The sequence below is a fragment of the Neophocaena asiaeorientalis genome, unplaced genomic scaffold (genome assembly GCF_003031525.2).
Source record: "Neophocaena asiaeorientalis asiaeorientalis breed wild unplaced genomic scaffold, Neophocaena_asiaeorientalis_V1.1 scaffold150, whole genome shotgun sequence".
In the NCBI taxonomy this organism is placed as follows: Eukaryota; Metazoa; Chordata; class Mammalia; order Artiodactyla; family Phocoenidae; genus Neophocaena; species Neophocaena asiaeorientalis.
Genome location: NW_020176571.1, coordinates 22,356,033 through 22,379,142, shown reverse-complemented (window position 1 = coordinate 22,379,142; position 23,110 = coordinate 22,356,033). Strand labels below are relative to the sequence as shown.

At 38.6% G+C, this 23,110-nt stretch overlaps 1 protein-coding gene and 1 pseudogene across 3 annotated transcripts in view; both read right to left on the bottom strand.

Moving 5' to 3' along the window:
* The window catches only part of CCDC91 (coiled-coil domain containing 91), a 378,567-nt gene extending 357,679 nt beyond the window's left edge, over nucleotides 1-20,888 (bottom strand). The window contains exon 1 of one of the 3 annotated variants that reach the window (XM_024733359.1): nucleotides 20,622-20,888. The gene's annotated coding sequence lies outside the window, so the exon portion shown is untranslated. Of the gene's footprint in view, nucleotides 1-7,018; nucleotides 7,087-20,621 lie in introns of those variants that run through there. The other 2 variants (XM_024733361.1, XM_024733360.1) reach the window with 2 other exon arrangements.
* Nucleotides 6,733-21,466, bottom strand: LOC112391737 (uncharacterized; annotated as a pseudogene).
* Nucleotides 21,467-23,110: the final 1,644 nt, after the last annotated feature.

Below are 23,110 nucleotides of genomic sequence, written 5' to 3'. Positions count from 1 at the left end.
ACATGCCGCAGAGTGGCTAGGCCCGTGAGCCATGGCCGCTGGGCCTGCGTGTCCGGAGCCTGTGCTCCGCAACAGGAGAGGCAACAACAGTGAGAGGCCCACGTACCACAAAAAAAAAAAAAAAAAAAAAAAGGAACTCTATTTTTTAAATGACAAAAGAATGAATAAACATTTCATAAAAGAATGTATAAAACTGGCACATGAAAATACGCTTAACATCATTAGCCTTTAGAAAAATGCAAATTAAAACCAAATTGTAGGTACTGGTCACATCTACTAAAGTGGTAGTATATAAAGTTAAACATTCAACTTGCTACATAACCCAGGATTCCCACTCCTAGCTATTTACCCAAGAGAAATGAATACATATGTCCACATAAAAGCCTGTCAGTGAATGTTTACAGCAGGCTTATTCATAATAGTAAGAATGAAAAACAGATACAACTAAAATGCCTATCAACTAGTAAATGGATAAAAGAATTGTGGTACATCCATACAGTGGAATACTACTCAGCAATAAAAATTAACAACTTACTTATATATGCAACAACATGGATTAATCTTCATTATATCAAGTGAAAGAAGCCTACCATACACACACACACACACACACACACACACAAATCTATAAAGTTCCTTTTATATTAAATTCCTAAAAATGCAAAGCTTCAGTAACCAAAAGCAAATCAGTAATTGCCAGGGACCAAGAGTGGTAACACGGGATCAACTATAAAGAGACTCAGGGGAATATTTCAGACTGATGGAAATGCTCTATATCATGAATGTGGTATAAGTTTCTCATAGGTAAATATTTGTCAAAAGTCATCAAATTATGGGTGATTTTAATTTATTTTTTAGTATTTTAATATTATTGTATTTATTATTGGTTGTTTTAATTGTATAAATGTTATATTTCAAGAAAACTGCTTTTTTAAACCACCACAGAATACAGAATAAATAGTGGAAAAGAATATTCTGTTTGAAACTTTTATCACAGCCTCACTGCTTATCACTAGTGCTAAGTCCCTTCCTCTAGCAGGGGTGGAAGTAGAAAGCACATTAGGCAAATAGTCCTGCTAATAAGCATTTCTTGAAATTGAGGCAAGAGGAAAGATTATCTCTTAGGCAGAACTACAGTTGCTAGCAAATTAAAAGGGGGGAGGGATTGAGAATCAGAGGAAAAAGACATGCAGTATGTAAAATGCCTCAGGGTGTTTAATGTAGGTAAGCTTGAAATAGGGTATCCAAAAGATCAAACATAGGATGGAGGAAGTGAGAACAGATCAGGGAGTCACCAAACTGGAAAATCAAGAGGACTGGAGTGGGAGGGGATAGATGTATTAGGAAAACAGGAAGACAGCCTTAGATATTAAGTGAAATATGGGATGCTATCTACATCATGCTTTTTAAAGCTCTCTGTAGTAAGCTAGGCTGCCTGAGACTGGAGAAGTTACCAGGCATACCCAAATTATAATCAGCTTCCTGTCGGTTTGTCTTACTTTTAAACTTTCAGTCATACCACCACCCTGTGTCCCCAGAAAAGCCTTATTTCTTCAGACTGTTAAATAACAGAATGATTACATACTGTTTTGATTTTCTTCCCAAGCAATCAACAAGTAAGAGTATTATCCCAGCCTGCCCAGGGTTGACTTCATCATGCCCTTGCTTACACGTTTCCCCATTCTGTTGTTGGTAATCTATCCCTAGAAATCCTAGAGTCCCTTAATGATCTGGCTCAAATTTACATTTCCAGTTTCATCTTCTGCCTCTTACAGCCATTCTGAAGTTTGCAACTTTTTTCTTACACAGAACAATAGTTCATTAATAAACACTTATTATTTTTGATTGACTTTACTGACTTCAATTTCTCAAATAAAACGAGAAAAAATCCAAAGCATGCCTACAACTATTAATATAAGATTAAGCGGTCAGTTCAAAATTGCTATTTCCGAAATTTTCCTAAAAATTGTCCAAGAGCTACACACAACTCAAATATGCACAAACTTGATTATGTGTAAACTACTACTATAATATTTAAAGAATACAATGAATTGAAGGATTTCAATATTCCCAAGCAATTTAATGTGAAACATATACATATGGACATATGTGTGTTAATACACATATATATTCAATTATGTGTCCTATTCTGTGCTAGCATCTCTGCTGTCAGTACCACAATACAACCATCTAGTTCATTTTTGCATATTCCCTGATAATATGTTACCTGATAATACGTTAAGGGCTTACTCTGGGCCATAATTTTCTTATGAGAAAAAGGTTTACACACTATGGGTAACATGAAAGCAATGGTAGTGATGTGAACAAAGGTGTAATTCTCCTAAGCATTGGTTCCTTCAGCATCATTACGATTGATTCCCTGATGTTTATGATATTCCCTGATAGCTTCATGATATTCTGAAAGGTGAAAACAAAGAATATCATAAAGTAAAAGCAACATTCTATTTATATGCCTCACAATGACTTTCTCTCTCAACACACACATACACACTGAAAGTCATCAACAAATTTCAGTTTCAATTTCATAGATGAACAGCATTTTCTGTTTATTATAATTATAACAACATCGCTCTGAACAACTGCCCATTATGTTCTTTTTTTTTTTTTGCGGTACGCTCCGGACGTGCAGGCTCCGCGGCCATGGCTCACGGGCCCAGCCGCTCCGCGGCATGGGGGATCTTCCCAGACCGGGGCACAAACCTGTGTCCCCTGCATCAGCAGGCGGACTCTCAACCACTGCGCCACCAGGGAAGCCCCCACTATGTTCATTTAAGAATGGATAAGAACAGATAACTAACTACATGAAAGAAGGCTACAGTTCCCACACACACAGAAACGTATGCCCCAACTTCTCCACATATACAACCAATTAGTGGTGTTTTATTCAACTGTTATGGTTTCCTTCTTCCTTGAAAATTGACAACTTCCACAACTCATTACTCATAAGCTCCCAAAAAGATGTACACCTGTCTTGATTAGAATATCTAGTTCTGTGATATTTTTGAGGCAGAATATATATTTTCTTTTAATTACTGGCACCACGTTAAAGTAACTGAATTGCAGAGGAATGAAGATTTGCTTAGAAAACCACTACACATTTTCCAAGCCTGAGAACCAACAAACACTTGCTATGTAATCCAACATCAGAGACAAGGAGAAACAAGTCTACTGAGAGTCGATTTAAAAAAAGAAATTTTTTGCATGATTCTCGACCTCAATACTGCTACACAATCACAATGGAAAGAATGTGTGGTAATTAACCAGCTTTAAATGCTGAAAGTATCCAAACAATCATTCTTTTTCCCTAAGAACTTTTTACAAAAGGGGAAATCCTGTAGACTTTATGATTGTGCCTTCAGTTTACTTTACTTTTTAAAAAATGAAAACAAACTAAGTACTGGGTACTGCTGTTCACAGATTTTTTTCCCTCTTTTTTAAAGTAAATAGTACCTTATCAGGCATATTATTCCATTTTACTGTATTCATTAAATCTCTCTCCAGCATATGTGATTAACTTCTTAGCATAATGACTATTTTCCATAATCTGAGACTGTGGTAAAAATAAAAGGTCAAAGAACAATAGCAATAACAGTAACTGAGTTTTACCAAATCATTTAAGTCAAAAGTATATACCTGTCAATAATCCTTATAGACTGTTGTTAAATGTCAATATACTTCCTGATACAGGTACACTGTTTGACTGTGTCTGAGACTAATTAATTCTGGGATCTCAGCCATGATTTCTAAGAGTTTTACTATAAATTATCCTTATCCTAGAACTCAGTATCTCATAGTCATTTCTTTATCATGTGAGATTTGGAATACTGTAAGGAATGAAAGCAATTTATGAAGCAAACTGCAAGGCCACTCTTCTTCATACAGTGGTAAGATGACCATGTATTCTTTAAAAATTTTTATTAGCTCCATATTTGACATTCCACCTTGCCAAAGACACCCTGTTTGTTGTACTGGAAGAGGAAATAGTCAATTAATTTTTTATTTCTATGGTGAACTGTATTAGTCAGGGTCCTCCAGATAAACGCAGTTGACCCCTGAACAACACGGGTTTGAACTGCATGGGTCCGCTTATATGCAAATTTTTTTCAAATAAATACTTACTGCAATACTACATGACTTATGGTTGGTAGAAGCCAAGGATGCAGAACCACAGATACAGCAGGCCAACTAGAAAATTATAGTCAGATAATAGACTACGCAAGGTTCAGCACCCAACCCCCATATTTTTCAAGGATCAGCTGTACAAAAAATATTATATATATATATTATTATTTTTTTTATAATAATACATTTTATTTTTAATATTTAGATACATTTTTTAATATTTCAATACATTTTTTAATTTGTTATTATATATTGGAGTATATAGTTGGTTTACAATGTTGTGCTAGTCTCAAGTGTACAGCAAAGTGACTCAGTTATACATATACATACATCCATTCTTTTTCAGATTCTTTTCCCATATAGGTTATTACAGAATATTGAGTAGAGTTCCCTGTGCTATACAGAAGGTCCTTGTTGATTATCTATTTTATATATAGTAGTGTGTATATGTTAATCCCAAACTCCTAATTTATCCCTCCCCCAGACCTTTCCCCTTTGGTAACCATAAGTTTGTTTTCAAAGTCTGTGAGTCAGTTTCTGTTTTGTAAATAAGTTCACTTGTATCATTTTTTTTTAGATTCCTCACATGTGATATCATATGATATTTGTCTTTCTCTGTCTGACTTACTTCACTTAGTATGATAATCTCTAGGCCATCCATATTGCTGCAAATGGCATTATTTCATTCCTTTTTCATGGCTGAATAATATCCCATTGCATATATGTACCACATCTTCTTTATCCATTCCTCTGTTGATGGACATTTAGGCTGCTTCCATGTCTTGGCAATTGTAAATAGTGCTGCAACGAGCACTGGGGTGCATGTATCTTTTCAAATTATGGTTTCCTCTAGATATACATCCAGGAGTGGGATTGCTGGATCATATGGTAGTTCTATTTTTAGCTTTTTAAGGAACCTCCATACTGTTCTCCACAGTGGTTGTACAATTTACATTACCACCATCAGTGTAGGAGGGTTCCCTTTTCTCCACACCCTTTCCAGCATTTACTGTTTGTAGACTTTTTGATGATGGCCATTCTGACCCATGTGAGGTGATACCTCATTGTAGTTTTGATTAGAATTTCTCTAATAATTAGCAATGTTGAGCATCTTTCCATGTGCTTTTTGGCCATTTGTATATCTTCTTCGGAGAAATGTCTATTAGGTCTTCTGCCCATTTTTTGATTGGGGTTTTTTTTTTGATATTAAGATTCATGATCTCTTTGTGTATTTTGGAGATTAATCCCATCAGTCACATCATTTGCAATATTTTCTCCCATTGTGTGGGCTGTCTTTTCGTTTTGCTTATGGTTTTCTTTGCTGTACAAAAGCTTTTGAGTTTAATTAGGTTCCATTTGTTTATTTTTGTTTTTATTTTCATTACCTTTTGGAGGTGGATCCAAAAAGATACTACTGTGATTTATGTCAAAGAGTGTTCTGCCTACGTTTTCCTCTGTTTTACAGTATCCAGCCTTACATTTAGGTCTTTAATCCATTTTGAGTTTATTTTTGTTATGGTGTTAAAGAATGTTCTAATTTCATTCTTTTACATGCAGTTGTCCAGTTTTCCCAGCACCACTTAATGAAGAGACTGTCTTTTCTTGTATATTCTTGCCTCCTCTGTTGTAGATTAATTGACCACAGGTGCGTGGGTTTATTTCTGGGCTTTCTAACCTGTCCCACTGATCTCTGTTTCCATTTTTGTGCCAGTACCATACTGTTTTGATTAGCTTTGTAACTATTATTTTTATAATAGTATATAATTTTAATAATTTTATATTTTATATATGTACCTATACACTACATACATATATACACACGTATATACATATAAAGAGACAGAGAGAGAGAGAGAGAGAGAGAGAGAGAGAGGGAACTAGATTAATAGGAACTGGCTTGTAAGATTATAGAGGCTAAGAAGTCCCAAGATCTGCAGTTGGCAAGCTGGAAACCCAGAACGCATGGTGCGGTTCCAGTCTGCATCCAAAGAGTCCCAGTCCAAGTGCAGGAGAAGACCAATGTCCCAGTCAAGCAATCAGGCAGAAGTTCCATCTTACTCAGCTTTTTGTTCTATTCAGGTCTTCAAATGATTGGATGAGGGCAATCTGCTTTACTCTGTCTAGTAATTCGAATGCTAATCTCACAAACACCTTCAGAATAAAGTTTGATCAACTATGTGGGCACCCCACGGTCCTAAAATTAACCATCACAAGTCTACCCCTTGTCTACTTGGCACCCATACTCATCTCTTAAACCATACTTAATCTCCAAATAAGGACATAATTCTTTTATACCAAGGTCATAAAATGTGATATAGCTATCCTATGTACAACTGGAAACACACTAACCTCTTCTCCAGAAGAGGAGGTAAAGTCCTTGAGTGATATTTACTCTACTCCTTGATATCCCAAAATTTAAATACTATGCTGTAAAGTTAATAATACTTAAAATACTATGATATACACCTAATGCATTTTATGTTACATGATAAGTGGTTAAGAGAGGAAAAAAGCAAAGATAGTTTACATATATATTGCCATACACACACACATATTCATAGCAAAATACGGAAGAAATACTCATGACTATTACAGTCCTCATTTCTGTAACTGGTCAAATGGTTGTAGCTGGTATTTATAACTGCCTTCTTCCATTACCCATTCTGTATTCCTTTCATCTTCAGCAAGCACTTCAGCTGGTCATGGTTCTTTACCTCGTGGAGTTACCCAAATCCTCATTCCTGAGGGTTCTGGGCCATCAGTAGTCCTCCCTCAATTGGGTTGTTTTAGTTTTCCATTGACTTTAATTACAGGGCATGATAATATTGAGATGCCCTAAAAAAATCTCCTGCATTTCAGACACACTCTTCCTTACCTCCATTGTGGAACAGTAGTCCAATATCCCCTTGGTAGTCAGGATCAGTCACCCCAGCCAGCACAGCAACTCCCTTCTTTGCCTGTTGATTCAGAGGTATGAGGAGTCCAAAGTGGCTGGGCAGTAGTCTTAATTTCCAATTCAGTGGAATCACTGTGTCTTCTGGTGGAAGCATTCCTCCCTTTGGAACTAAGACCTATAGGCCAGCAGAGCAGAAAGTCATAGAAACAGGAACCAAAGTTTTGCTAGTGGCTCACTAGAGGTAATAGTGAATGGTGCCACTTCCATTTCCACCCCTTGATTCTTGGACCTGTGACCCTGGCTATGGAAGAAACAGCACCATATACTGTATGCTAATTCAAAGTATATACAACCTTGTGGAGAACCTTGCACCAGTCCTGCAAGATACTGACACCTTGCTGGCACCATAACTTAGTCTTCAAAAGACCATTCCACCATTCTGTCAAGCCAGCTTCTTCAGGATAGCAGGAAACAAGATAAGACCAATGAATTCCATGAACATGGGCCCACTGCTGCACTTCTCTTGCTGTGAAGTGAGTTCCTGGATCAGAAGAAATGCTATGTGGAATAGTACGTGGTGAATGAGGCATTCTATAAGTCCAGAGATGACAGTTTTGGCAGAAGCACTGCACGCAGGGAAGGCAAGTCCATATCCAAAGTAAACATCTACTGCAGCAAGAACAAATCACTGCCACTTCAATTATGGGAGTAGTTTAGTATAACCAACCTGCCTCCACTTAGCTGGCTAATCACCCCAAAGAATGGTGCCATATCAAGGATTCAGTGTTAGTCTCTGCTGACGACAGACTGGGCACTCAGCAGTGGCCATAGCCAGGTTGGCCTTGATGAGTGGAAGTCTGTTGCTTAGCCTATGTGTAACCTCCATCGCTGCCAGCATGGCCACTTTGCTTATGAGCTCACGAGGCAATGACAGCGGTGACAGGGGAAAGAGGCTGACTGGTATCCACAGAATGAGTGAGTCATCCTATCCACTTGATTACTAAAATCTTCCTCTGCTGAGATCACTCTTTAGTGAGCATTCACATGGTACACAAATATCTTCACATTTTTTGCCCATTCAAAGAGGTCTATCCACACCTTTTCCCCAAATTTCCTTGTCACCAATTTTCCAACCATGTTTCTCCCAAGTCCCTAACCATCCAGCCAAACCATTGGTCATAAGCCATGAATCAGTACACAATTGTATGTCTGGCCATTTGACCTTCCAAGCAAAGTGAACAACCAGGTGCACTGCCTGAAGTTCTGCCCACTGGGAGGATATCCCTTCACCACTATCCTTCAGGGATGTCCCAGAAAGGGGCTGTAGGGCTGCAGCCATTCACTTTCTGGTGCTGCCTGCATATCATGCAAAAGCATCTATATAACAGGCCTGAGTCTTCTCTTCTGTGAACTGATGTTAGCAAACTTCCCATGAAGCCAGAGGTGCAGTCTGGAAAAAGAACACGCTGTAGCAGAGTAGGGCCCATGGACATTTGGGCCACTTCTTCAACTTATCTGTGCCTCCAGGGCCTGCTCGGGCCTGATCAGATATATTCCACTTCCACTTGATGATGGAGTGCTGCTGTGTCACGTGCCCAACTTTATGGCTTGGTGGGTCAGATAACACTCACTTCATGATGGGCAGCTAAGGTCACATGGTAACTTGGAGGCCCATGGTTATGCAATCAGTCTCTAAGGCCCAAGTGTAGGCCAACAGCTGCTTCTCAAGAGGCACAGTTATCCACAGAGGATGGCAGGGTTTTGGTCCAAAATCCTAAGGGCCTACACTCTGATTCTCCTAAAGGAACCTGCCAAAAGCTCCAAACAGCATCCCTATCTGCCACGGACACTTCAAGGACTGCTAGGTCTGTTGGAACATATGGCCCAAGTGACAGAGCAGCTTGCACAGCAGCCTGGATCTGTGGCAGAGTCTTCTCTTATTCTGGGTCCCACTCAAAACTAGCAGCTTTTTGAGTCACTCAGTAAATGTGCCAGAGTAACACACCCTAAATGAGGAATATGTTGTCTCTAAAATCCAGAGAGACCCACTAGATGTTGTGCCTCTTTCTTGGTTGCAGGAAGGCCCAGATGCAACAACTTATCCTTGTCTTAACCTTAGAAGGGATATCTCAAGATACCTCACACCGCTAGACCCCCAGAAATTTCACTGAGGTAGAAGGACCCTTAGCTTTTATCAGATTTGTTTCCTACTCTCTGACACTAAAATGTCTTACTACTAAGTCTAGAGAAGTTGCTGCTTCTTGCTCACTAGGTCCAGTCAACATAATATCCTCAATTTAATGGACCGGTGTGATGATATCTTGTGAAAGAGAAAAGTGATACAGATCCACACAAACTAAATTATGACGTAGGGCTGAGGTAGGACAGTGAAGGTGTACTGCTGGCCTTGCCAGCTGAAAGCAAACTATTTCAGTTGGACCTTGCTGACAGAGATGGAGACAAACGCATCTGCCAGACCAATAGCTGCATACAAGTCATCAGGGGATGTGTTAATCTACTCAAGCAATAAAACTATATATGGCAGCTGCAATTGGAATCACCACCTGGTTAAGCTTACAATAATCCACTGTCATTCTCTAAGATCCATCTGGTCTTCTGCACAGGCCAAACAGATCAGATGAATGCAGAAGTGGTGGGAATCACCAACGCTGCATGTTTCATGTCCTTGATGGTGGCACTAATATCTGCAATCCCCCTAGATATGAGATAATGCTTTTGGTTTACTCTTTTCTTAGGTTGAAGCAATTCTAGTGGCTCCCATTTGACCTTTCTCACCATAATCACCTTCACTCCACTGGTCAGATAACCAATGTGGGGACTGTGATAGCTGCTGACTGTATCTATTCCAATTATGCATTCTGGAACTGGAGATATAACTACAGGATGGATTTGAGGACCCACTGGGCCCACTGTGAGACAGACCTGAGCTAAAACTTCATTGATTACCTGACCTCCATAAGCCCCTATTCTGACGATGGACCAAAGGGACAACTTGGGTGCCATGGAACTAGCGTCAATTCAGAGCCAGTATCCAGCAGTCCTTGAAAGGTGTGATTATTTCCTTTTCCCCAATGCACAATTACCATGATGAAAGGCCACAGAGCCCTTTAGAAGGGCTGACAGAAAGACTGACAGTAAATTTTGGCAATGTACCAGCGTCCTTCCTCAAGGGAACCCTGCCTCCTCTTCATTCAAGGGGTTCTAGGTCTGTAAAAATTCAAGTCTCAGAATTGATTGATGGGTCATGTCTCTCTGTTTTTTCTGATTCAGGCTAGACTTCGGTTCACTTGACCTAGAACTTTTCTGCTTATACAGATCAAGTAAGAATTTAGTAGGCTTCCTATCTATTTCACTTCTAGGAACACCATGATCAACTAGCCAACACCATTGTTCTGCCTAAATCAGACTATTCTAATTGCCACTTTGACTCTGCTGCCCAAACCACGCTCACCTTGCCTTTGACAGATGGATGTCATTACTCAGTCCCTGCCACCCTGGAATTCATTTACTCCCATTGCATTTAGGTTTCCCAGTTCAGTGACTGCATGCCCTACTGAAGTATCACAGAGCTCGCCAAGGATGCCAGGGCTCACCTCACGATTTATCTCATAATATTGGTAGAAGCTATGTCTTCTGGACCCTCCCAGTTTGGGTGAGCACTTCCTAAATGACAAATCCACTCTAACATTCCAATCTCCCTAAGCCCTTGATTCCCTTCCTCTACAGTAAACCAAGACAGGTAGGCCCAGCATTTGCAGCTCACTCACTGTGAGCCACCTTTTGGTCCATATTTCAGCCAAACCACCACACTAAATGGAGAATCTCTGCTTAGTGAGCCCATATCAATAAATTCTGCCTGGTCCAACTTTACGTTCTTTTCATGATTATGCTGCACCTTTAGTATCCATTCCCACACATGTTCCCTGAATCTGTCTGGATAAATTAGAAAGTTCAAGTAGTTCTTTTGCGGTATAGTACATTTCCCCATGAGTCACACTTTGTACCTCACCTTTAGAAGCCTGCCGAGATTTCAGTCTAGTCATAGATCTAGAAGCAAAGAAAAGTGTTGGGGACAGGTCCTGAGGAGATCAGCATTGTCTTGCCTGGCAACTGCCTCAGGGGCTGCCATTAATGCAGAATTAATCCCCTCAGATCTCAGACACGGGTGGAGAGGCTACTCCCACTGGGAGTGAGGAAGTAGCTGCCACTGTGGGTAGAGAGGCCACTACCACTGAGGGCGGGAAGGATGCTCCCACTGGCAAAAAATACTCATCAAAATTCAGGGGCTCGATGTCTCTAGCTTCATCTCTTCCCACACACTCCTAACTTTCAGGATCCCATTCCTTCCCAATCAGTGCTCTCCCTATAATGTATCAGTTTATATAACTCTCACCTACTTGACTGTGAGGTCCTTGAAAACCAAGTGACATTTATTTCTGTATCCTCCAGTGCCTAGTATAGGAACCTGAAATATAGATTTCTATTGAATTGAATTTTGCTTCTCACCATAGTTCAGTTGTCCATTATTTTACTTTCATTAACTTAGTTTGACAGTTATTAAATCCTTGTTTATGCACCTATCAAAGGTCTTCATCTGCTAACAGTGCCCTTTAACAGGAAACAGACTTGTTTACCAGAGAAACACATAAAGGACTTGCTTGCTCACATTTTTCTAAGATAATATAAAACTGTCCTGACCACTAATTTTCATTTCTTCCTGAAGTAAAGTACCAGTATCCTCAGCAGGATCATTTTTTTCATCTGATCCTAACTTGTAATTTTTTTTTTCACTTCCATACATAATAAGTAATTGACTACCAATTTTATCTATAAAAGATTTCTAACGTATATAGACTCTAATTCATCCAAAACATAGTTAAGTGTGCATGTGGGGAAAAAAAAAGGAAAAAAGCATATCTGAAGCACACAAAGTTCTCCTTTCCCTCTATTATTGGGTACATTCCTGACAAATCTGACCATTTCTGAGCAATATTTGAAAGACTTTTCCTCTGCACTATTATGAAGATTAACTAAGCCATTAGCTAAAAATCCAAAGTTTTCCCACAAGGCAATCCAAGCACTCCCAACTTTTTTATATGCCATAGTGCCAGGATCCTACAGAAATGTCAACTGATATTATTTCTCTACTGAGTAAATATATAACCAAATCCAAAAAATGCTAGCTATTAGGTGATGGCACTGACACAGTAAGTCTTATTTACTTAAGTTCCATTAGTTGTGTATAAGTATTTCTACATTTTAACCCCATGTTCTTATCAACTGTTTGAATCATCCCAATGTCTTCTACAGCACTGAAAATAATATTCTCAATTATGACTCTCAGGTAGTACAAGATGACAAGATGCTAAGCCAGCGAGTTAAATGCTAGGGAAAAAAATAAGTCCAGCTACTTTTGATTACTAAGGCATTAAAACCCCACAAGTACAAGTCTAGAGATTTTCACCAAATTAAAAAAAAAAACAAACAAACCTGGGCTTCTGGTTGTCTGATAATCCCATTAACCAAGTAACATGTTCAGACATAGCACACGGTAAGCAGTCAATAAATGTTTTCTTACTTTTTGTAATCATTTTGATAATCAATGAACTTTTTAATCATAATTCACAAGCCCTAACTAAAGATTTCCTCTATGTAAATTGACCCAATTATATAAAATGAACTGGCATAATATAACTGCTAATAATTCCAAGTGGCCATACAAGACAAAGAATACAGAGTTTACAAAAAGAGTTCACCAAGTCACTAAACAAGACAGCAAAAATAGCAACAAAAACAGCAACAATAAAAAACTCTGGGGAGGAGAGGAATTTCTGATTTCCAGAGTTGCCATGTTACATGTAAAATATATTAAAAATATATATATACACATATATTTATAAATATCTAGTTTTCAACAAAAATTATGAGACATGCAAAGAAACAAGGAAGTATAGTCCACACACAGAGCAGAAAACCGGCAGTCAATAAAAATTTGCTCATGAGGAAACTCAGACATTATAGACTTAGACAAAGACATTAAAATCAACTACTTTAAATATGTTCAAACATGTAGTCTCAAATCACTAAAGGAAACTATGCCTAAATAACTAAAGTATAATAACAGTCTCATAAAATATAGAGTACTAATGAAAAGATAGGAATTATAAAAATAAAATATATAAATCTAGAGTTGAAAAGTTCACTGACTGAAATAAAAAATTCACTAGAAGGCCTCAACAGCAAATCCTGAGTTGACAGAAGAAAGAATCAGTGAATCTGAAAATAGGTCAATTGAGATTATCCAGTTTGAGGAACAGAAAGAAAAAAGAATAAAGAAAAATAAACAAAGTATCAAAACCTGTGGATAACCATCAGGAATACCAACATATGCATAAGCATGATGAGAGTTCCAGAAAAAGAGGAGAGAAAGAAAGGGGCAGAATAACTACCTCAAGAAATAATGCTAGAGGGGCTTCCTTGGTGGCGCAGTGGCCAATACAGGGGACACGGGTTCAAGCCCTGGTCTGGGAAGATCCCACATGCCGCAGAGCAACTAAGCCTGTGTGCTTCAACTACTGAGCCTGTGCTCTAGAGCCCACAAGTCACAACTACTGAGCCCACGTGCCACAACTACGGAAGCCCACACTCCTAGAGCCCATGCTCCCCGACAAGAGAAGTCACCACAATGAGAAGCCCACGCACCACAACGAAGAGTAGCCCCTGCTCACCACAACTAGAGAAAGCCCACGCACAGCAACAAAGACCCAATGCAGCCAAAAGGAATAAAATAAACAAATTTAAAAATAAATAAAAGAGGGCTTCCCTAGTGGCGCAGTGGTTGAGAGTCCACCTGCCGATGCAGGGGACCCGGGATCGTGCCCCGGTCCGGGATGATCCCACATGCCGTGGAGCGGCTGGGCCCATGAGCCATGGTCGCTGAGCCTGCGCATCCAGAGCCTGTGCTCCGCAACGGGAGAGGCCACGACAGTGAGAGGCCCGCGTACCCACAAAAAATAAATAAATAAATAAAAGAATGCTTGAAATTTTCACAAATTTGATGAAAAACATTAACCTACACATCCAAGAAACTCAACAAGTATCAGCAATTATATTAAATACACAGGGGTTGGGCTTCCCTGGTGGCACAGTGGTTGAGAGTCTGCCTGCTGATGCAGGCGACACGGGTTCGTGCCCCGGTCTGGGAGGATCCCACATGCCGCGGAGCGGCTGAGCCTGCGCGTCCGGAGCCTGTGCTCCGCAACAGTGAGAGGCCCGCGTACCGCAAAAAAAAAAAAAAAAAAATACACAGGGGTTAAACACTGTAATCAAACAGCAGAAATTTGCAGAATGAATAAAAAGCATGATCCAACTAGGTACTGACTACACGACATGCCTTAGATTCAAAGACACAAGTAAAATTTTGCACACCAGTAATGTATCAAGGATAACTGAATATTTCATAATCAATATGCAGAATGGTATACTATAAACAACCCAAGGTTTGGAGCATCCATTTTATAAAAGTCTGTAAGTCAGTCAAAAATCTGATTTTCATTCATCCAAAATGTAGTTTTTTAGTAATATTCATATAAGCCCCTATCAGTGAAGCATACTTTTAGATGAATGCATCTTGCATAATACCGCAGCACTGTCTTTACTACAGTTGCAGATGTTCTGAATTCTTATAATACAAAAGTAAAGCATCTTGAAATGATCATGTAGACCCTCTTTCACCACAAGATGGAACACAAAATAAAAGGCAATTTGGCTGGCCTCTTCGTTATCCGTGCCCACTTTTGGTAGGAGATGCACATGGTCTATGTTAGCAAGGCTGGCAAAGGGAGAAGAAAGTCAGCCTTCTCTGAATACCAGGAAAAAGTGATTCCACACTTTACAAAATAGTGGTTATTTCACTGATATAGTTAATCTATATGAGTATATGTGTTCAACTGCATTACATAAATACCAACATGTTCATACCCTTCTAAGGTAAGAAGGTTTACTACAACTATAACATGTTGCATTTTAAAGTAGCTAACATTATTTCTGATTTTCATCTATTAAACCTGTAACTTTTAAAAAATCTTCTAATTTCAAAATTTTAAAATTATTGTATTCTCTGCTAGTGACAATAAATGTATCTCTAATTCTTTAAGTAAAACTCTACAGCATATAGCTAACAACAGTCTTTGTACCACTTACTGGGGATTTGACAGGGAAGGGAAGAGGATACAGGTCAAGAAATACTTAAAACAATTTAAAATTAGACAATATAAAAGGACAGAAATTTGGGTAAATATTTTAGAATTAACTGATACTGTCTCATGTTGATTTACTAAATTGCTTAATGAGTTTATTCTAAGAATTAAAATTAGAAGACAGATCCAGAGTAAGCAGACTACATACAAAATGCTTACGTAAACTCTACATTGGCATTATAGCCTACAAATAAAAGCAATTCAAGAAGACTTGTGATCAAACTCCAGCTCTACCACTCACTGTTAATACAACCATAAATAACTTTGCTCACTTGTCTGAGACTCAGTTTCCTCATCTATGAAATGGGAAAAATAGTACCTACCTCAAAAGGTTCTGGTTGGAATTCAATAAAACAACACACATAAAGGGTTACTGCATGATGCTGGACACAAAGATTTCTACAATCCTTATCAAAAGAAAAACATGAGTATTTTACATTACACAAAATGCATCAGGAATTCTATCTAGATCACTGACAGCAAAATAATAATGTGGATGGAAAAGCCATTTACTTAGTCCACATGCTAAACCTATAAAATAAATGATTTAAACTGGATAAAATCTAAGGAACTGAGTTTCTGAAATTCTAGGATTCTACCATAAAGTGATGCACAAAAAGTCAATGATACTGACTGCCACATTTTGCTCTAAAATTTATTACATAGTCTGGAGGACAAATTCTAGGAATATAAAATAAAACAAAGAGGCAGTGTATATTAAGAATCTGAAAAAATTTCATACACTTTGAGTAATAACCATGTTTTTAAAAATCAATTTAAAAAATTTTATCAGAGTTATGCACAAAGATTTAATATTAATTCTGAGGAAAACAACTATCCTAACTACAAATCAAGAACATACAAATCAAGTTCTCCAAAAATTCATGATGTAGTAAGCACTCAGTGTAAGCCTAGCAAAAAGAAAAAACTGTAAGACAATATTTACAATTTTGTTTTTTAAATGTCCGCAAAAAACAAAAAAAAGCCAGCAAAATATAGCAGGAATTATCTCATATTAATGGAAATGGATTAACTCTTTTCTTTATAGGATTATTTCCCAATTTTCTACTGTAATCAACTATGATTTCCACAATCAAAAAAAAATACAGTATTCATTTATGATTTTTAAAAAAATGTCAGTGAACAAGAAGCTAAAGAAAACTTCCTCAATCTGATGAGAACTGTACTTACAAAAAAACCTATAGCTAACTACTTAATGGTAAAAGATTACATGCCTTCCCCTTCCCCACTAAGAAAAACAAGGCAAGGATGTCAGCTCTTACTTGTTCCGTCTAACATCACACTGAAAGTCCTAGCCAGTGCAACGAGACAAGAAAATGAAATAAAAGGCAAACAGGAAAATATGAACTAAAACTGTCTCTACTGGCAGACAAGATTGTCTACATAGACAATCCCAATGAGTCTACAAAAGCTACTAGGGTAATTGAATTTATTAACAAGGTTGAGAATTCAAGGTCAATATAAAATATCAATTTATTTATATAAATAATTGGAAACTGAAATTTTTTAAAAGATCACCATTTACAACAGCACCAAATAACATGAAGCACTTAGACATAAATATAACATTTTGCACAAATATGTGCAAAATTATTATGCTGAAAGCTTTAAAACGTTAATGAGAAAAATCAAAGACTTTATTAACATCTTAACAACATTAAGATGTCAATTCTCTCCATATAAAACTATAACTTCAGTGCATCCAGTCAAAATCCCAGGATGCTTTTTTATAGAATAGGCTGATTCTAAAAATGTACATGGAAAGAAAGGGAGCTAGGATACCCAAAACAAACACACACAAAAAGTAAGCTGGAAGACTCAGACTTCCTAATTTCAAGACATACTATAAAATTACATTAATAGGGACTTCCCTGGTGGGGCATGGGTTAAGAATCCACCTGCCAATGCAGGGGGACACGGGTTCGAGCTCTGGTCCGGGAAGATTCCATATGCTGTGGAGCAACTAAGCCCGTGTGCCACAACTACTGAGCCTGCGTGCCAACAACTACTGAAGTCCGCATGCCTAGAGCCCGTGCTCTGCAACAAGAGAAGTCACTGCGATGAAAAGGCTGCACATGGCAACGAAGAGTAACCCCCTCTTGCTGCAACTAGAGAAAGCCCGTGTGCAGCAACGAAGACCCAATGCAGCCAAAAATAAATAATAAATTTTTTTTTTTAATTTACATTAATGAAGACGTTGTAGTTTGGGCCAAAGGAGAGACACATAGAACAATGGAAGAGAATAGAGAGTCCAGGAACAGATCTACACATACAGAGTCAATTGATTTTTGACAAAGGTGCCAAGAAAATTTACTGAAGAAAGGATAGTAAGGATAGTCCTTTCAGTAAGTGGTGCTGGACAAATTGGGTGTCAATACACAAAAAAAGAAAGGGCAAGAGAAAAAGAACTTTGACCCATATCTTGCACCACATAGAAAAATGAAGAAAAAATTGATCAAAACAGATCACAGACCTAAAGGTAAAATACAAAACTATAAAAGTTCTAGAAGAAAACACACTTTTAAAAAAATAAATCTTTATAACTTTGGGTTAGTCAAATTTTTCTAGGTAGGACGCAAAAGCACAAATCATAAAAGAAAAAAATGATAAACTGGACTTCTTCAAAATTTACAACTTCAGCTCTTTGAAAGATACTGTTAAGAAACTAAAAAGACAAAGCACAGACTGAAAGAAAATATTTGTGAACATATATATGATAAAGGAATTGTATCCAGACTATACAAAATTCTTACAACTCACTAAGAAAATAGACCAAAGATTTGAACAGATAACTTCACCAAAGAAGACATACAGATAGCAAATGATAGCAAATGAGCACATGAAAAGATGCTCAACATATCAGTTGACAGGAAAATTTAAATTAAAACATCAATGAGATAGCACTAAATACCTATTAGTATAGCTAAGATTAAAAGTAAAATGACAAATGCTGACCAGGATGTGGAGCAAATGGAACCATCAAACATTGCTGGTAAGGATGTAAAATGAAACAGCTATCTTGTAAAATAGTTTGGTAATTTCTTAAGAAGTTAAACAAACATTTGCCACATGATCAAAGAATCCTACTCCTAAATATTTAACAAAAAGAAATGAAAGCATATCTCTACACAGAGACCGGTAGATGAATGTACAAAGAACTGTACATGAACGTTTACAGCAGCTTCATTCCTAAATGCCAAAAACTGGAAACGACCTAAATGTCCAACTGGTGAATAGATAAACAAATTGTGATATAGCCAGACAATGAAATAGCACTCAGCAATAAAAAAAGAACAAAGCACTGATACATGCACTAAAATGGATGAATCACAAAAGCATTACGTGAAAGAAACCAGAAAACAAGTTCTATACACAGTAGGAGTCCATTTATATGACATTCCAGAAAAGACAAAGCTATAGGAACAGCGAACAAATCACTGGTGGCCAGATCTACTGCTGAGGGGAGAAAATGAACTACAAAGGAGCAATGAGGGAACTTTTTGGAATGACAGAAATGTTCTTTGTCTAGATTGTGGTAGTGGTTACATGACTATTATGCATGTTAGAATTTAAATAACAAGATACTAGACGAGATTTTTTTTACTTGTAAAGTATACCTCAATAAACCCACATTTTAAAAGACACAGGACATGCCCTTTTGGAAAATATGCATCAAGTTAAATGAGCTAAACCCAGCTAAATGGGTATTTGGGTGGGGGAGAAACAGTGGGGAAACAAAAAAATCAGAAATACTGGAAATCAAAATATTGATTTATCAATAGTAAATAAGAAGAAACACATTGATACAAAGAGTTACTCTAAAGAGAGTTGCCTTTTTTATTGTTCTCATTGTTTAGACAGAAAAATAACAAAATTTGATGAGTTTCAAGAAAGACCAAAAGTCACAAGTAACAGACTGATAAAGGAGGCACAGTGATTACAAACTAAAATTTGGAAACAACTCACCTAAACATGCCCTTTACAATTTACTGATTAAAAGAGTCCCATCCACCCTAATGTACTTCCACCCCAATTTCTGCTATGAAGGGCAAGATAATAAACCTTCAAATAGTTTTCTTTATTCATAACAATCCTATGTACTTTACAAATCTTACATCTATAGCTAGGGGTTCAAGATAAAATGCCTCTAACCAGACAAATTCCTGTTTGTCCATTTAAGCTTCAGACCAGCTACTTTGTAACCATCTTTCTTTTCTTCTTCTTCTTTCTTTTTTAAACTGCCACCAAAAAAAAAAGAAGCTGTCTCTCTGTGATGACTTTCTGAAGTTTTTTGTCTGTTATTAAGTATCAAGATGATTAAAATAAACAGAAAGCTCTCAGAAGGTTTGAGCTGATCACTCCAGTAAGATACATTTTTCCATTTAATAAAAGCTAAGAGGTAAATTGTAACTTTCATCGCTTTGTTTTCTTTATGTTTATTCCATTTGGCTTGTACTGTTGCTAGGAAACCTGTTCATAATAAGATTTCCCAGCCCACAGAAGAACCTCCTAGCCAGCCTGGAGGATACCAAACTTTGTAACCAGGGCAATTCTCTACCACACAATTTACTGGCTAGCCAGCACCATACAGGTGCACTTCCCCTGGCATCCCCCCGCTGCATTAACCTTACAGGTACAGTACAGCGAATTCCCTTAATGCAACAGAAATCGTAGCAGAAGGTAAATGATATGAAGTGTTCAGCTCTCTGATGGCAGAGAACAATGCGAATTTATTGCCACTCCCTGTCACCCCACCCAACTAAATATTCTGGGTATTTTGTCTTAAACCGTGGGGTGAAATGTTAGCCCACCCCAATGACAAGATGAAACGTCAGTCCACCCCAATCTCTAGTACCATGCAACATCCAAACTGCGTCCAAAAGCCATCATCCAACTACCGCCCAGATAAATATTTGGAGAGTAAGGTGGGCATCAGTATCTGCACAGTTCAGAGGGGGAGGGAAGGAAAAGAGCCGGAATTCTTAAGGTGCCGCTGAATCACCTATAGCTGTGACCAGAACTTTACCCTCCAGGAAATCAGCATCTGCCCCAACTCTCAACACGGAAGCAAGTGAGAGGAGCAGCAGCAACATCATCCTACCAAAAAAAAAAAAAAAAAAACCTACTCAGCGCTGCTTTTAATAGAGTCCCCACTCCTTCGAGCGAAGACAAAAATAGGTTTCACGTCCAAAGCTTTGCTCCGCACTACGCAACAAGGGCAGATGGAAGAAACATCTTTGAGGAGAGAGGGGGCGCAATTCAGAGGATGAAGGATGCCTCACCAGTAGGAAAGTTACTGGCTGCTGCTTTCACCCCGAAACGCCACTTTTATTGCAACCTATGGCCCAAAGTAACGGCAAGGAAATGTCACTGACGGCCGTTGTAGAGCTTTTACCCTGGTGTACTTGGCCAAGTCGAAGGGGAAACATAAACCAGGCGCGATCGGTGAAAACTCGGCAAGGATCAAAGTCAACGTTCGGTGGGAGCTTCGATGACACAACAGTCACGTGTAGTTGTGCGTAGGCTTTCGAAAACATTCGATTCTGCAAAGCGCAGGGGCCGAAACCTGGCGTCCCCACGCCGTCAGGTGAGCCACCCACAGCCCTGCACGCGTGCACCCGGGCGCGACCCAGACCCGGGGAACCAGGGCCCCGGCTACACGAGTTGGGGTAGCCCACGTACCACGCACCACCCGGCTTCCAGCACCTCTGCCCCCGGAAGTTGATTTCCGCCAATGCCCGCCCAAGGCCGCGCCTGTCACTCAACGCCCACACCGCGTCACGTGTGCCTATGCTGAGGCCGGGCCCGGGGGCCCCATCTTCACAGGCCCGCCACGCCTGGCTCGAGTGGTCATCGGAGCGCTGCCCTGGGAAAGAGGTTAACTCAGGCGCTACTTCCTGGTGGTTACATCTTCTAATTCCCCTTGAATGACAGGCCCTTTTGCTGTATCTAATCCATGCAAATCAAACCGTCCCCGAGTTGGCACTGCCATCCGGGACTTTGTAGGATTGTTCCAGAGAAGAGGAACAATCCTCTTCACCACCTCCAAGCAGAGTTCTCTAAATACTGGAACTGAGTTAAATGCTGACGTGTGCTCAAGAAACAGTGGAATAGACAACTGCTCCATCTCCTCTTGACGTATCGGAACTCTCAAAGCACCAGGATGCACCCAAGCCGAGAGCCTTTCCAGACCACTGCTGTATGACTTCAGCCAAAGAGCTCTGCTCTAGAATTACGTATGTTCTTGTCTTCATCTCCAGATCACAGCAATTTGTAGATGCCATCTCTGTTTCAGAGAGAATCAATTTTCAGCTGCCAAGACACCCCCTTTTTTCCAAACCTTCAAATAATTTCTCCTAAAGAAAAGAGAGAATGACAAAACTGACCGTTTTATTTGAAAGCAGGCATGGTTATATAGATTTTTTTTTTTTTTTTTAGTCCATTGCAGACTGTCCATAGATGTGAAAGAAAAACAATTACCAGGACATTTGTTAAAGATTTTTCCATTTTTGACATGGGAGGCATTTGGGGAACATCTATTTAACAATTTACATAACAATTTTTTACTGTCCCTACTGAGCCAAGTTGGGACAATCCAAGAGTGCACAGGATACACTCAAGATCTTTGCCTTCAAGGAGTTAACAGTCTAGTAAGAAAGACAAGTAACCTAGGAATTTGAGCATAAGTCTCTGGAATATTCATGTTCATTGTATAACAGGCATTCTTTAACGTTCTGAACTTTAACATTTTGGACATTATTTTTCTCATCTTTCCATTGAACAAAACTGGCTCAAGCCTGTAATAATCTCTGCTCTGTACTGGAGGTGGAATATGTCAGCAAGGAATCCTAACAATCAGTTCTCCAGTAAGTGCAGGCTCAAGTGATTAATGAACAGTTTCAATATTGAGCATGAATGTCACCTCTTCTACACCCTTTTTTCCTGTCCACCATCTTCTTTGTGTGCATAGCAAACAGATTTCTATTATAGGAAATCTGATGCTTTCTTACACATATTTGTTTACCTATCTACTAGACCACCAAGTCAAGGACCACTTCTCAGTTGTATAGCTTTTTTTTTTCTTTTTTTTACTAGATCACTGCTTTATTATACAGTAAGTCACCTACATACAAGCAAATTCTGTTCCAAGTCATTTGTATATGTCTTAGTCTACTTCTCCTTTATCATTGTATATCCTGCAACCTAGCACAGTGTCTAGTGATTAGAAGAAAGAATTTAATAAATGTTTCTTAAACTGAATACATACAGTTATCTTTGTATCATTTTGTGTCTCATCTCTTTCTGCTAGAACCTTCAGATGAGTTTCTGAGAGTTTTCATTGATATATCTACATGCTCCCTCTGTCCCACTTAATCCAATATTCAGTATTAAACAGATTTATAAAAACAAGTATTTATTGAGCACTTGCTATGTGCCTGGAATTGGGCTAAATATTTTAAACGTATTATCTAATTTGTCATCACACGAATCCTCTGGAATAAGTATATTAATATATTCACTTTTTAGGTGAGGATACAGACTTAGGGAGGGTAACTCGACCAAGCAGCAGAGCAGGATTCAACGTCAGCTGTGCCCGACGAAAGGATTTGTTGATTCACTACAACACACTGCCTCTGCTTTTCACATCATTTGTTTGTGAACCCAAATCTCTCCACCTCCATGATGTCTTTCCTTTTCTTAAGTACAGTTCAATGGTTGTTGGTATATTCACTAAGTTGTGCAACCATCACCACCATCAACTTTAGAACAT